Source organism: Phragmites australis, chromosome 20 (assembly GCF_958298935.1).
Source record: "Phragmites australis chromosome 20, lpPhrAust1.1, whole genome shotgun sequence".
In the NCBI taxonomy this organism is placed as follows: Eukaryota; Viridiplantae; Streptophyta; class Magnoliopsida; order Poales; family Poaceae; genus Phragmites; species Phragmites australis.
Genome location: NC_084940.1, coordinates 13,819,774 through 13,835,742, shown reverse-complemented (window position 1 = coordinate 13,835,742; position 15,969 = coordinate 13,819,774). Strand labels below are relative to the sequence as shown.

Here is a 15,969-nt window from a genome sequence, read left to right as displayed (position 1 = left end):
TTTTATTATTATTATAACATATTCTTTTTTTTATCTCCAACAGACATCTATTTCCTATCTTTCGTTACTCTCCTCCTCCCCTTATATCCATGCACGTATTCACATGAACAGTGTTGCGGGCAACTAGCAAATTTGCCGCTATATGCCGGAGCCCTCTTCACTATAGCGCACGGCAAATCTTCTTTACGCTCTCTGTTGGAGAGACCTTTCGACGCTTGAAAACAGTAAAAAAACAGCTCATAGTATTGCGGTGTTGGTTTAAAACTGCTGTTGAAGAAGGTTTTAATAGACTTGTTTATATGCAAGTAACTTCATTTGAGGAATATAGTTAAATACTGACTATTAGAAGATATTGTAATAACAACCATTCCAATTAATCAATTATAACAGTTTTCCAAATTTAACATATATTTAAAACTTAAGTGCATCGGAAGTACGTTATAGATTGACTACTCATTCGTAGTATTTTCGTTCTTTTTTAGATGTTGTTTTAGCCTTTAACACATAGAATAATGTTGCTATAATTTTATTTATACATGATATATTTACCACTCTCGATTTCTCCAGCATTCAATCAATGGCACATAAAACATCAATTCATCATACTTATTAACTTGAAACTCTAATTTTCAATAGCTTTTAATACAGACTAAAATATCACTTAAATATATAAAACGATATCTATTTAAGAATAAAATTAAATTTCTAAAGTAACATCTCTTTAACTAGATATTTTTTTCTCTCTCTTCGTCCGTTATGTCATTTGCATAGGCAAAAATGTATGATGGCTTCTCACCTACCAAGCTGATATAGATTGTCAATGACACCCTTAAGCAAGCTTGTTTATACAATAGGGCCTTGTAATTGATTTGCTAGTCGTTTTCGTGCATAGTTTGTCGCTTCGATGTTTCTAGAATCAAATACTTTTAAAAAAAACTAATAGCGAGGTTTCCTAGAAGTGTATACTACGTGCAACTTGGAACTTGCTGCCCAACTCTTAATTGTCATTTGTTTATATGCGACATTAGTCTATTATAAACTAGTGGTTGCACATTTGTCTATGCTTGGACTGTTCTAAACTGGCATATAAAAAAGTGGTAGAACAAACCCTCGATGACAGCTGAATTTCTGAGTGCCATGGGGCTTCGTCGAAACGTCCCGTTTGCCGGTCAGTCCGAATTGCCCCGTATGGCCTATTCAACTTTTTAGGTTTATGCCGTTTCAATTTCAAAACGATAACAGTGTGTTTGTCTATTTTTAGTGCCCCGGGTGAGTGAAGTGGAAAGCCAGGACCTTTACAATGTGTTGCCTATTCGTCAGCTTGTCGGATTGGAGCATATTCGTTCTTCTCTGATACTCAAATAGAGCGAGCCAAGAAAATCCCAGTAGAAAATGGTACATGAGACCCAGTTTAATAAGCAGGAATTTTCTCGCTTCTGTACAGATTGAAGTGTTTCTCTGTGCAATTCCAGCGCAAAAAAGAACCCTAAATATTGAAATGTTTACTTAGTACATAGTCAGCGACTTATCAAAATGGCTTGGTAGACCAATTCTCTCCGCACCATTAGTCTTAGGCCTCCGCCATAATCACCTCCTACCTAGCAAAGGCTAGGTGCAACTTCATCCAAGATAAGTAGGAATGTAAGTTGTCTTTCCGGGTTGATTCAAAATCTGCTCCATCCTACTAAAACTAAAATTTTACCTAATTGCTAGCTCATTTTCTTACTTAGTTATGGTGGGAATTTTTGTTATGAACTAGAGTAAGGTAGGGGATTGACTTTGAGAAAAATAAAAAAATAAGGTTATCTTCAGCATATACTTAAAAATCATCTCTATAACACTATTATATTTCTTACCTTCTATTATTTTTCTTACCTTCTATTATTTTTCTCCTCTCTTCAAACTCACAGTCACCCTCTGAATAATGACAGAGGAGAAGAGAGTACTTAAATTTAAGATACCTCAACCCCTTCCCTATCACTGTATCACTTGAATGGAGGCTCTGCTGGAGCACGGCTCCATACGCGAATCGGCAAAAACAGCAGCAAAAGGACGGCACAGTGTTGCCGACCGGCTTTTGCCGACTCGGCTGAAGTCGCCCTGAGAATCTGTTCATGGAGCAGCTCTGTTCTATCTACCCTGGACCTACTAAATAAATCCTTGTGGATGCTCTCGAAGTACACCCGGTGACTTAGATTTTCAGGAGCTCATTGGACAATGATTTAGAAGGTCAAAGATTTGTATCATTGAACAATGATATGTTTGTAGATTTTTTTTGGATTAGCCACATAAAAGTCATATGAATAGAGTAGGTTCCTTGCAAAAAGATTTCCCATAACTTTTACATTGTCATAATAACTAATTGTCAAAGTTACATGTCAGAGACTGAGGAGTTAAAAACATCTAGAATTTTTCACTGACGGGAGAGTTGTATTGACTTTCTACTAACCAGCTAACCAAGTCAACCTCTGGATACACTGATGGAACAAACTGGTTCTGGGAAATTCTTAGCAGAACACATGCTAGTTTCATTAGAAATTTCCAAAACCTTCCAATGTAGCATGTAATGTGACTCAAGCATGCCATTCCATGGATGTTACAAAGTTGTCCTATGATCACCTGATTGCACTACCAAGTCATCCTGCTCGTGGTAGACTCAGAAGATCCATCTCAATTTACATATTTGAGCATGGGAGCTGTGGGGGGGGGGGGGGCAGAGTTGCATGTATCTCTAACTCTGTACAGCAGTATATTGCGATCTTGGTACAATAACATTACACACTTTTCAACCTGTAGCTTCATGGTTTTTGAGCTTGCTGGTGTCACACTTCTCAAGTGTATCCATTTTATGCTTCACAACCTATCTGATTGGTCTAGAATCATGATCCCTCCATTCAAGTGAACCCATTCTGAACGTAAGCTTTTTCAACTGTCATCTATATGTTTGGTTGATTCCATTTTGAAAGGATGGTAGCCGTAGCATTCTGCAGTTGCAGCTTTCTTAGCTTGTTCAGATAAATATGTGATGGCCCCATTAATCTTTTGTAAAGTTTTGATTTCTACTACAGAGAAACCTTACAGCTTACAGACAAATTTAACAAAGGACAAACACGATACATGATAATAGACATAGCTATCCATTCAACTCTAGTTGATTAAATGCATGGATGAAATAATTAACTAAATTCATTAGGCCTCTGTAGTTTCAAATAATTTGCAGCCATTGATGTTTGTGGTCAAGCTAAACGGTTCTTTGGTGTATAATACATACCATCCTCTACGTTCGCCTTCTTTGGGAGCATATGCTTTCACACTTTGGATGTGCTTCATCTTGCACCACTCTGAGCCTTCTTGCAGACTCATTAGTTTAAGAAGTTCTTCATTACAGAAGATTTCTAGCTTTGCAGCATTGGTTTTTTCCAAGTACTGTGGAAATGTTTCTGCACCATAGTCCTGCAATGTAATGCTTTGCAGTTCTGTCAGACCCTCCAGGACATTCAACTTGGGGCATTGGATAACAACAAGTCTCCTTAATTTAGGGAGCTTAGCAAGCATTTTAAGGTTTGGATTGCCATAGAGATGCAGCTCGTTGAGAAGGAGGAAGTTTGCGATAGCTGTCAAGTTGCAAGCTTCAGATATGATCAATTCTTTCAAGGCTCTGGTTTGATGCACAAGCCCAGGGGGTAAAGACTTCAACTTGCATTTTATAATCTTCAGAGACAAAATGTTTGGCATTGCCTGCTCTAGTTCTTTGCCCCACATCCACTCTTCCCATCCGTCCAATCTATCAAATCCAAGTTTCTCCAGCCTTGGGAATAAGCTCATCTGATGGTTCATTTGTGTAGAATTGCTGCTACACAGGAATTCATGTCCAATTCTCATAATAGATGGTGCATTTTTTATCAGAAGGAAGTCTAAACTTGGGAGATGGCCCAATGCAGGCAGCTGCTCACAATAGGTACAATCTTCGAGCTTTAATGCCCTTAGGTTCTTAAGAGCTATGTGACCTGAATTCATCCAATTAGGAAGTTGCTGACCAGAAAAGCCAACTAGTGAGAGGTTTTCGAGGCAAGGAGGTGGGCGAAGCTCTTCAAAGACATCCTCAATTTGATGTTTCTCCTCCCGAGTGATTTCTTCAACCTGACTGCCATCACCAGATCTTGTTGTGCACTCCAGGCTTAGGTATCTAAGGTGGAGTTTGCTTTGGAGCTTTGCTTTCTTGGCCATGGAGCTAGTGCGTGCTTTCTCTAGGTTGTTCAGATACAAGAGGCGGAGTTGGGACAGGTGGCCTAGTTCTTCAAGACTATTCCAACCTTTAGTATCATCATCGTGTGTTAAAAAACCAGTCAACTCAACAAGATTTTCTAGTTTCCCTATCCCTTTGGGGATTTCATTCACATTGGTGCCCATGATGTGGAGTGCTCTCAACTTATGCAACTTCACTATGTTCCCAGGGAGTTTGGACAAATTTGTGCAATTTATCAGACCAATGTACTGTAAATATTTCAAGTTCCCAATCGATTCTGGAATTGCATCTATCATGGTGCCAGACAGCTCCAGGTATCTTAAATGCTTCAGATCGCCCAGAGAAGATGGCAAGGTTTTGAGATTTACACCCCCAAGATGTAGTACTCGTAGCCTAGGCAGGTCATGCAAGAAATCATCCAGCTGAACTTTGGTGCTTCGGAATAGCATTAAAGCCCTTAGTTGCTTCTGATTCTCTAAGGCACTTGGCAGCACATTTTCACTAGCTATAGACAGCCGACGCAACTTAGTTTTGGTATTCATGTTGCATAAACTTTGGCCCTGAGAAAGAACTGCTGCTTCATCCTTTGCCAAATAATTGGCGAATGATCGAAGAATATCATGCATTGTGCATCCTGATTGATCATAATATTGGTCATTAGGGTCAAGTAGATTTCGCATGGTTAACTCTTTGTAATATTGGTTTCCTGCATCTTCTAGTACCGTGGAGTTTCCATCATCTTCTATAAATCCCTCAGCAATCCACATCTGAACAACATCTACACGTTTAATAACTTCATCTTTTGGGAAAAGGGAGCAATGTAGGAAACACTGTTTCAAGTGAGGTGGCAAATCTGCATAGCTCAAATAGATGGCACTGTGAACTTCATCAGGCAGTCCTGTCATGGACCATGCAGCACTCTTTGAGACTTCCTCCCAATCTCTCGGTGTTTTATCTTTTGTGCATAGTAGTCCACCCACTGTCTTAATTGCAAGTGGCAAGCAGTCACATCTTGTGACAATCTCCATACCGATATCTTTTAAAAATTCTATGTCACTTGGATCGTCATCCAACATAACCTGTTCAAGAATACCTAGATTTTAGGGCTAGCCAGAGGTAATCAGAGAAATAAAAGTAACAGCATCTGGTTGGTGAGAAGGAAATTGTTCCTTCAACTAAAGAAAGTTGATTGTATGAAATTCCAAATGTTTCCATAGAATTTATTGTTCACAGGTTTTCCTTAGATTGTTTACCTTCTACAATACATGTGAAAAGCCATTTTATGTCCCTAAAGTTCGATATGCAACATCAGCTACTGCACTTTAAAATTTTGTTTCTTTTACCACCGTAGTTCTTTGAATTGTACTAGTGGAAGTAATGTTGCTAAGATCTTAAGAAATCAAGTTGAAATGAGTCTTAGTTTATATATGATGAGTGATTGATAAGTGTGTTGGTTTGGTATGATATTTTTGAGATTGTATAGGCATGTTTGTATACTGCAATGTTGATCGTGACTAACCAAAATTGCGGAAGAATGGGAGTTGGTGTGTTTGTCTCTGAGTCTAGGAAGATTATACACGCTAGATGATCCGGTGTTTGAAAGTTTGAACTCATTGGAAGGTCCGATGTTTAGACAGATGACACATCGAAGCATTTCAGCTCAGAAGCAATAATTGAAGTGCTCACCGGATGATCCGACGATGGAGAGATATAAACGCCGAAATATTTCTTGCAGAGAACCTGCAAGTTGACTCTGGTGGACCAAGTGCTCATTGGATGGTTCGGCAATGCTGGGTGTGAACGCCGAAGTGATCGTCGGAGCAATTCTTATAGAGAGGGTGCAAAACCGTGGTTTGGCAAAGTTGAAAATGCCAGATGATCTGGCGATGGGATGAAGAATACGCCGGAGTATTTTGTACAGAGAGGCTGCAGATCTATCTGGGTTGATGAGTTGCACACGTGGATGGTTTGGTGCTCAGAGGTGTGCATATCGGACCATCTGGAGTTCATAATTTTTCTGAGATGTGCTTTAACTAAAGATTTTGATTATGGACTAATCTATAATGGAGTTGGAGATGTGTGTTTGTTTGTCTAATATTGTGTAGGTGATGGATGCAACTTGACAGTTGACGATGGGATGATCAAGACCAAGCAAGTGCTTGGTTCTAGACGATTGAGAAGGTCAGGCAGAGTCAAGGGTGATCCTAGTTGTGCACATGGAGACTAAGCAAAGCATGTAAGGAAGGATAAAGACGACATATTGATAAAGTCAAGCGAAGGGAATGCCGGTGCAAGTGACAAGGTGGCCCGAGAGATCGGGAGCAAGAGAGACTTACCGACGGTTAAGATTGCAAGACGGAGTACACATGTTGACATTGGGATGTATACTTGAGGTCCAAGCAAGCAGCAGTGAGTCATGCTTTGAGGAGCGTGCAAGGCGGTTTCGTGGTTTGGTCTCAAAATCATGGAATGATGAAGTGCACGTGGCATCATCACGAAGCTTATGTTGAGGCGAACCTAAGTTGTGAAGGCACCATGGTTGTCCGATGGATGAAGGAGAAAATAGACAAAAATAACATCGGTAGTAGGTAGGAATGTACTACAGCAGAGGGGTATTTTGGGAACAAGGAAACTTATCATCCAAGGAAGTTTCTAAGGCCTATAAATATAGGGGTAGGACTGGTTGGGAAACTTGAGCCAGCTACTTATACTTGAGAGTTAGGGTTTTAGAGGAGAGAAGAGGATATGTTTAGCCTTACTAATAGGTTAGAGCTTTTGTGAGAGAAAAATACTCTGTAATCTTCTTAAAATAAGGCTCACCTTTTGTTGAAATGAAGTGCAAGTTTCCTCTCGTGTTCGTGTTCATCTCCTTCTGGTTTCTTTCTTTTGGCTTCGTGTTTTGTTGCGAGTTTTTCTTTTTGGTTGAGATTTTCGTTTTGATTTTTAGACTAAATTTTCAACACCTTGTGAAGTCATTCTCATTATTGTTAGAGGCATAAAATTCGCACATATATGTGTATAAGTGGGTATTGAATTCTCTTGTCTCTATTCCATCAATTGGGGTGGGGGGGAGGTTCTTTCCTAGGTAGCTCGTGTTGATTCAAAGTTATAAGCTTTTGTGCACAAAGGCACATAGAATGGTCTTGAATGGAACATATGAGCCATATACCATCTGTAGAGTCATGTTGCCTCGAAACTTCCCTTGTAAATAGTTTCTCTAGTATTTTTGCTTCCGCTGAGGTTTTAAGGTGTGTTGGATGATCAAATAGGAGAAGACTATCAATTTCGAAAGAAATTTGTTGAGACGCCTATTCACCCCCCCTCTAGTCGCCAATCTCGGTCCTTCAATTAGTATCAGAGCCAGTTTGATCACTTGTTGACCTTAACCGGCTTTGTGATCTATAGGAGATAATGGAGAGAAGTGGAAAGATTTCATTGTTCGATGGTCGAGACTTTTTGTACTGGAATATGCGTATAGAGGCTTATCTTCTAAGCCAAGTAAGTGAAATTTTGGATATAGTTGATTCCAACTAAAAGATCTCTGCTGCTTGGACGACTCATGTTCAAATTGAACAGTATGAGACCAACAATAAGACTAGAAATATTTTGTTCACAAGCCTAAGTCAGAATGAGTTTGACAGAGTCCAGCACCTCTGTACTACTCATGAGATTTGGACTACTCCGAGTGTCTTTCATGAGGGCACGAAACAGATCAAGGCTCGGCACCAGAGCACGTACAACCAAGAATATTATATATTCATGCAGGGCCCTAGAGAATCTTTGGATGTTATGTTTGCTTATTTTGATGAAATTGTAAGCAACCTTAGATCCACTGGGCTCTTGCCCTACTCTGTTCATGAGAGGGCGATCAAGTTTCTCTATGCTCTTGACCGTAGCATATAGGAAGTGAAGATCTCGAGTATTAAAGAGTCATCCAGTTATGATACATTTACTTGTGATGAATTCTTCAGTAAGCTCAACTCCATTGAGATAGCCAAGGCGGCTCAGATAGCTCTGGGAAACCCTCTGTCTCAGACCATAGCATTTGTCATCGAATCGAATGATGGCAATCAAGCTGGAGCTAGCTTTACATGTGCTAACATTTCACCGAGTGGATTTGCTTTATCTTCCTTAGTTTCTATCACAGAGGAGCAGGTGGATACACTAGATGATGAGGACCTTATGCTCATTATGAAGAAATTTATTCGCTTCTACAATAATCACCGAGATCAGAGGAGGGGTGATTCTCGTGCCTGCTTTGAGTGTGGTAACACCACTCAGTTCAAGACGGACTACCCCAAGATCAAGAAGAGAGAAGACCGTGACCACAAGCACGACAAGCACAAAAAAAAGAACAAGAAACCCTTCTTCGAGAAGAACCGTGGTAAGATGGCCAAGAAGACGGCCAAGGCGGCTTCTAGGGTGTTCGTGGTAGCTCTCAGCGATATCAACACCTCTTCTAGTGAGGAGGAGAGCTCGGAGGAGGAGGAGCTGCTAGTGAAGGATGAGAAAAAGAAGAACAAGGATTTCACCGGACTCTGCTTCATGGCGGACGACAACAACGACAGTGACCTCGAGCTTGATCCCTCCGAGGTATTACCTTTCTTTGACTAGCTTTCCATTCAAGTCGATATCTTGAATGATATTCTCGTTAGCCAGGATAGGTTACTTAAGAAAGCTGTGCGTGAGTTGAAAGAGTTTAGGCCTAAGTATGAGTCTGTTTTTACTGAGCTTGCATTGCTTAGGTCTAGGTCTGATGATGAGGAGTGTGAGAGTTGTTTGATGGCTACAGCTGAACTTGTCGAGCTTCAGAATATGCATGCTCAAGTCACCAACCAGCTTGAGAGTGCCGAGAAGAAACTCCTTGAGGAGAAGTCTAGGTCTACTCTCTTAGGCGCTTGCAAGAATTGCCCTTTGCTTGCAAAGGATGTTGAGTCGAAAGACAAGCGCATTAGAGAGCTAGAATCTAGATTAGAGAGCACTAGGAGTTCTAAGAATGTACAGTCGAATTGCTCCACCTGCAACATCTTTTAGGACAAACTCAGCTGGGTTAGAGGGCAAGTTTAGAAGCTCTTGACTGAGAATGAGTATCTCCTTTCTCTAGTGAAGAAATACTCAGAGGGTAAGGAAAAAATGAATTTGATCTTGGCTAAGACCAAGATGTGTGCCGATAAGGCAGGTTTAGCTCTTGGGTTGGGTATAAGGGAGTAGCTTATAATGAGGATGGTAAGACTGTTTTCACCACACCTACTACCCTTGAGACCAAGAAATCTAAGATCAATACTACACTACAACCCAAGAGAGCTCCATAACCTAAGATGAGGGCCCTTGAGAGAGATACTAGAGTGACTGGTAGTCGAGTTACCGAGAGACGCTATCACTATAACTACTGATAGAGAGAGGGTCATCTAGTTGAGTTTTGTTTTCACCGTAGGAGGGATGAGGGATGTGAGTGGGAGTGGAGCATTCAGGATATGTACCACCCCTCTGTTGGTGTACATGAGCCTTTCCTCACTCTCACCCACGAGCTTCAAACGCTCTTCAGTTTTCTCTTAGAGGTCGTGCTTGGTGTGGATTTTATCATAACTCATATGGTTTTGATCCATGAGCAAGAGGCTTTGAGTTCTCACGCTTTGGCGGATCATATTTTCCTCTTTGTGGTTCTCATTCCTAGCATGCTAGTGTTGATTTGCATGCTCTTGCTTTTACTACTCTAGGGCGAATGACCCAGTACTGAATTTCTAAGAAGTTTATGACTAACCCAAGTATTGAGCCATCCACCTACTATTCTTCTCACATGTAGGTGGCAGGCAAAGGCTTATAGAACAAGTGGCTCATCAACTCCAGTTGTTCGCGCCATATAACTAAAGATGCATCATAGTTCTCCAGTCTCACCCCGACGAAGCGACACGAGTACATCATATTGGGGGATGATCGGAAAGGAAGGGTGAAAGCCAAAGGAATGGTAAGGGTGAATGAGAGTTTTACTCTCAAGGATGTGGTTTTGGTGGAGCATCTAAGATACAATTTGCTTTCTGTATCTCAGTTGCTAGATGAGGACTTGGAAGTGCGTTTTAAACACGATACTTCTTAAGTTTTGATTCTTCAGGCGCTTTGATTTGTCAAATTTTCAGAGTTGGGAGAGTTTTTAGAGCAGATTTTTCTAAGTCTCTTGGTTCTTTTTATTTTTTGATTGCTCAACCTTCTTCTGAGCTTTGAATGTGTTATAGGAGATTATGGCACATGAGCTTTGATTTGCTTTCTCGTTTGAGTGCCCTAGGCTTGATTCGAGGATCGCCCAAGCTTAAGTTTGAGAAGAATCTTGTTTATGCTTCTTGTTGTCATGGTAAGATGATTGTCGCCTCTCACCCACCAGTTAACTGAATGACTGGGAGAACTTCTACATATGGACACTATTGGTCTATCCCAAGTTCATTCGGTGGGTGAAAAGTGGTATGTACTTGTCATTGTTGATAATTACTCTCGTTACTCCTTGATCTACTTTCTAGTGAGCAAGGATGAAATATTCTCACAGTTTCGGAGCTTAGCTTTAAGATTGTTCAAGGAACTTGCTGGTGCATTGAAAGTAATTTATAGTGATAATGGCACCAAGTTCAAGAACTATCTCTTTGATGCTTTATGTCTTGAATATGACATTGAGCATCAATTTTCTACCCCACGTGTTCCTCAGCAGAATGACATGGTTGAGAGGAAGAATCAAATTTTCATGGAGATGGCTAGGACGATGCTCAACGAGCATAGGACTCCTAAAAAGTTATGGACAGAGGCTAATAGCACCATTTGCTACATCTCCAATTGGATTTTCTTGCACTCAATCTTTAATTTGACATCTTATGAGTTGCGTTTTGGGAAGAAGTCAAAATTTTCACATTTTAGTGTTTTTGGCTATCAATGCTTCATCCTAAAGTGTGGTAATCTTGATAAGTTCGAATCGCGTTCTTTCGATGTGATTTTTTTGGAGTATTCTGTTCATGATCATTCTTACATGATCTTTTAATCTTGACACTAACATTATCATGGAGTCCTGTGATGTGGCCTTTGATGAATCAACCCTATGTGCTAGTTCTGTTCTTTAGTGTGCACTTGATCAGGAGATGAACGAAAGCATTTTTGTAGATGGCGACCTTCAGCCTCTCGGGGATGATGAGGATGATCCACCACTTCTTACTACCACACTTGCTCCCGAACTGGTTCCTATCTCTTCTACACCGACAGAGGGTCCTGCAATCTCTACTTCCACTTCAGCTGCCATCAAGCTTGCACCAGCTGCGTTTGAGGGGGAGATCATCTCACAACGTGAGGCCCTTCAACATATTCAGTAGCAACACCCTCCACAGATGATGATCGAAGATCTCCATGAGAGGGTAACGAGGTCCAAATCTACTCATTATGCTTAGTTCATTGATTATGCGTTTGTTGCTTCTTTTGAGCCCCATGGTATTGGACATGCTTAATATGATTCAAATTGGGTCAATGTCATGCATGAAGAATTAGAAAATTTTGAGAGAAACCAAGTTTGGATCCTTCTAGAGCCACCCCAAATGTTCGCATCATAGGTACCAAATGGGTTTTCAAAAACAAACAGGGGGAGGATGGGTCTGTAGTGAGAAATAAGGCTAGACTTGTGGCTCAAGGTTTCACTCAAGTAGAGAGGGTAGACTTTAGACTGGTAGCTAGACTAGAAGTCATTAGGATTCTTCTTGCATTTGTAGCATCCCAGAGTTTCAAGTTATACCAAATGGATGTCAAAAGTGTTTCCCTAAATGGTTTCATAGAAGAAGAGGTTTTTGTCGAGCAACCCTAGACTTTGAGCACCACAAATACTTAAATAGACTATACAAGCTTCGAAAAGGTTTGTATGGGCTTAAGGAGGCACCTAGAGCTTAGTATGATAGACTTAAGTCCTTCTTATTAGATCATGGGTATGAGATGGGGTCAGTAGATAAAACCTTGTTTACCTTCAGGCATGGCAATGATTTCCTACTTGTTCAGATTTATGTGGATGATATCATTTTTTGTGGCTCTTCTCATACACTTGTGGCTAAGTTTGCAGAAACTATAAGTAGATAATTCGAGATGTCGATGATGGGTGAGCTCAACTTCTTCCTTGGGCTTTAGATCAAGTAATGCAAGTAAGATACATTCATCCACCAGACGAAGTACACCAAGGATCTGCTAAAGAAGTTTGACATGAGCGATGCGAAGCCCATGCCGACATCGATGGCTACCTCGATAGTTCTTGATTCGGATGAAGATGGCAAGGCAGTGGACCAGCGGAAGTACAGGAGTATGATCGGCTCCCTCCTATATCTGACAGTGACAAGACCGGATATCCACTTCGTCGTCTACCTGAGTGCCTGCTTCCAAGCTTCACCAAGGACGTCTCACCGCCAAGCGGTGAAGCACATACTCAGGTACCTCAAGCACACTCTCGAGTATGATCTTTGATTTTCTGCTTCTTCTTCTCTCTGTTCGAGGTTTTTTGGATGCTAATTTTGCTGGTTGTAGAATTGACAGGAAGAGTACCTTCGATATCTGTCATTTCTTGGGTACTTCTCTTGCGTGTTGGTCTTCTCACAAGCAGTCTAGTGTTGCGCAGTCTACTATTGAAGCTGAATATGTAGCTGCTGCTAGCTGATTACTCATAGATTTTGTAAATGGTTTCTACCTTGAGGGACTATAGGCTAGATTTTAAGAGCGTACTACTTTTGTGTGATAATACTAGTGCCATAAGTCTTGACAATAACACAGTCCAATGCTCCAGATCTAAATACATAGATGTGAGATTTCACTTCTTGAGAGATCACAATGAGAAATAAGACATTGAGTTGAAATACATAGATACCTAACACCAGGTAGCCGACATTTTCACCAAGTCTCTTGATGCAACCAGATTTGCCTATTTGAGGGGAAAGCTTGGGGTGTGTCAACCCTATGGTATTGTGTGAGGGGGAGTTACTATTGTAAATACTCTATCTTACCTTTGTTGCATTTGCATCGTATAGAATTTTGTAAGATAATTATAGTAGTTGAACTTTACTTATATGTTTATTACATTTTCTTGTACTAATTGTGAATTTGTGCTAAGTGAAATGGATGTATAACAATTTGTGCAAGCTTATACTCTTTTAAGACATGGCATAAAATCTATTGAAAAAGCTTGAATTTTCTAAACTCAAGCTTGAAATATGAATCTAATCACCTGTCACCCTTGAGTATTTGTTTTAGCTTGATCAATACTTAAATTAGAGCTAGTTCTGTGAAAAACTTATGCTAAGTCGTTTTGTTCAGTTCAGCAGATTGAAGGTCATTGACCTTTCTCTATGTAAATATTTAATCCATGATTAACGCTTGGAAGAGCATGTGCTCTTTTGTGTCATAAATGCACAAATTGTTTTGGCTTTGTAAAAAATTGCATATCTTGAATCATATGCTGAGTTAATTAAATGAATGATCAAGTTTTGAGCTAAAATTGAATCCAATATGGTGGCTTAAGACTTCATGTGGCTTGCCAAAGAAGTGAATACACGGTTGCTTAAGTTCACTTCAGGATAGTTAAATGATCAACTGATAAAGCTAATTTATGCTTTTTAATGTGCTAAGAATGTTCTTTTCCATCTTATCAAATTAAAGCTTGGATTGATATGTGGGTATTTGCATAGCCCGTCAGGTTGAACTTGGTTGCCTAGTTTGAACTTTACATAGCACTAGTTTCTCTAATCTTTGAACTGATTATGGAACAGTGGATGCTCTTGTGGTGACACCTTTTGGATAATTGAACAACATGATCAAAATCTGCTTCACTCCCGGTGCTTGTGATATGGAATCACTTTGAAACTTTGTGCGTCTTTGAGTTATACTGCTTACTCCTTATAGTGCTTTGATATCTCTAGTCATTGCAAGTGCTTTGTGATCTATATATGAAGCTTTGTAGGCTTGTATTTTATTTACACATTTTTTGCATTGCATGGTGTTTTATCTCAAAGGAGGAGAAAGTTTATCCTTGATGTTTGCATTGCCAAAATGAGAGAAAATATGCATTAATCCACAAAGAATAATCTTGTATAATGATATGGGGAGAAAATCCATAATGAAAAGGGTGCATTCATCAAGGGGGAGCTTGGAGCATATGCATTTGAGATTTTGAGGTTTTTGGCTTGCCTCTCTTCTCTTCTTGGGCTGTTGCAATATTTCTTATGACGAGTGACATATTTTGCTCTTTCTCGAGTTTTTTGATCAACTTAGATGAGCTTCTTGTGCTATCTTCAAACCATCCTTTGTTCTTTGTGACGTTGTCAATGCACTCATCGGCTAAGATCTTGAGAAACCAAGTTGAAATGAGCCTCAGTTTATATGTGATGAATGATTGATAAGCATGTTAATTTGGTTTGATGTTTTTGAGATTGCATAGGCATGTTTGTATACTATAATGTTGATCTTGACTAACCAGAATTACAGAAGAATTGGAGTTGACGTGCTTGTCTCCGAGTCCAAGAAGGTTACACACGTCGGATGATCCGACGTTTAGAAGTTTGAACTCACCGGAAGGTCTAGCGTTCAGACAGAGGACACACCGGAGTATTTTGGCTCAGAAGCAAAAATTGAAGTGCTCGCCGGATGATTCGACGATGCTAGGTGTGAACGCTAGAGCAATTCTTGTAGAGAGGGTGCAAAACCGTGGTCTGGAGAAGTTGAGCATGCTGGATGATCCGACGATGGGATGAATAACATGCAGGAGTATTTTGTGTAGAGAGGTTGCAAATCTATTTGGGCTGATGAGTTACACACGCCGGATAGTCTGGTGCTGAAGAGGTGTGCACCCTGGACCATCCAACATTTACAATTTTTTTAAGATGTGCTTTAACTGAGAATTTTGATATGGACTAATCTATAATAGAGTTGGAGATATGTGTTTACTTGTCTAATGTTGTGCAGGTGATGGATGCAACTTAGTAGTTGGTGATGAATGATCAGGGTCAAGCAGGGTGCTTGGTGCCAGACAATCGAGGAGGTTGGGTAGAGTCAAGAGTGATCCTAGTTGTGCACATGAAGGCTAATCAAAGCATGTAAGGAAAGATGAAGGCAACGTGTTGATAAAGTCAAGTGAAGGGAATACCGGTGCAAGTCACAAGACGACCCGAGGGATCAAGTGCAGGAGAGACTTGCTGGCGGTCAAGATCATAACATGGAGTATATGCATCAACATCGGGATGCCTGCTTGATGCCAAAGCAAGCGACAGTGAGTCACGCATTGAGGAACGTGCGAGACGGTTTTATGGTTTGGCCTCAAAACCATGGAATGATGGAGTGGACGTGACATCATCGCGAAGCTTGTGTCGAGGCAAAGCTAAGTCGTGAAGGCGTCACAGTCATCTGTTGGATGGAGTAAAAAATAGACCAAAATACCCTCGGTGGTAGTTAGGAGTATACTACAAGAGAGGGGTATTTTGGGAACAAAACTTGTCATCTAAGGAAGCTTCTAAGGTCTATAAATAGAGGGGTAGAGCTAGTATGAGGTTTGATCCAATCAATTATGCTTGAGAGCTAGGGTTTTAGAGGAGATAAAAGGATAGACTTAGCCTTATAGTAAGTTAGAGCTTTTATGAGAGAAAAATACTTTATAATATGTCTAAAGTTGGACTGACCACTTGTTCAAAATGAAGTGCAAGTTTCCTTCGATGTTTGTGTTCATCTCCTTCTAG

The 15,969-nt window shown here is 40.3% G+C and overlaps 1 pseudogene; it reads right to left on the bottom strand.

Moving 5' to 3' along the window:
- The window catches only part of LOC133901777 (uncharacterized), a 43,463-nt pseudogene that overhangs the window by 6,326 nt on the left and 21,168 nt on the right, over nt 1–15,969 (bottom strand).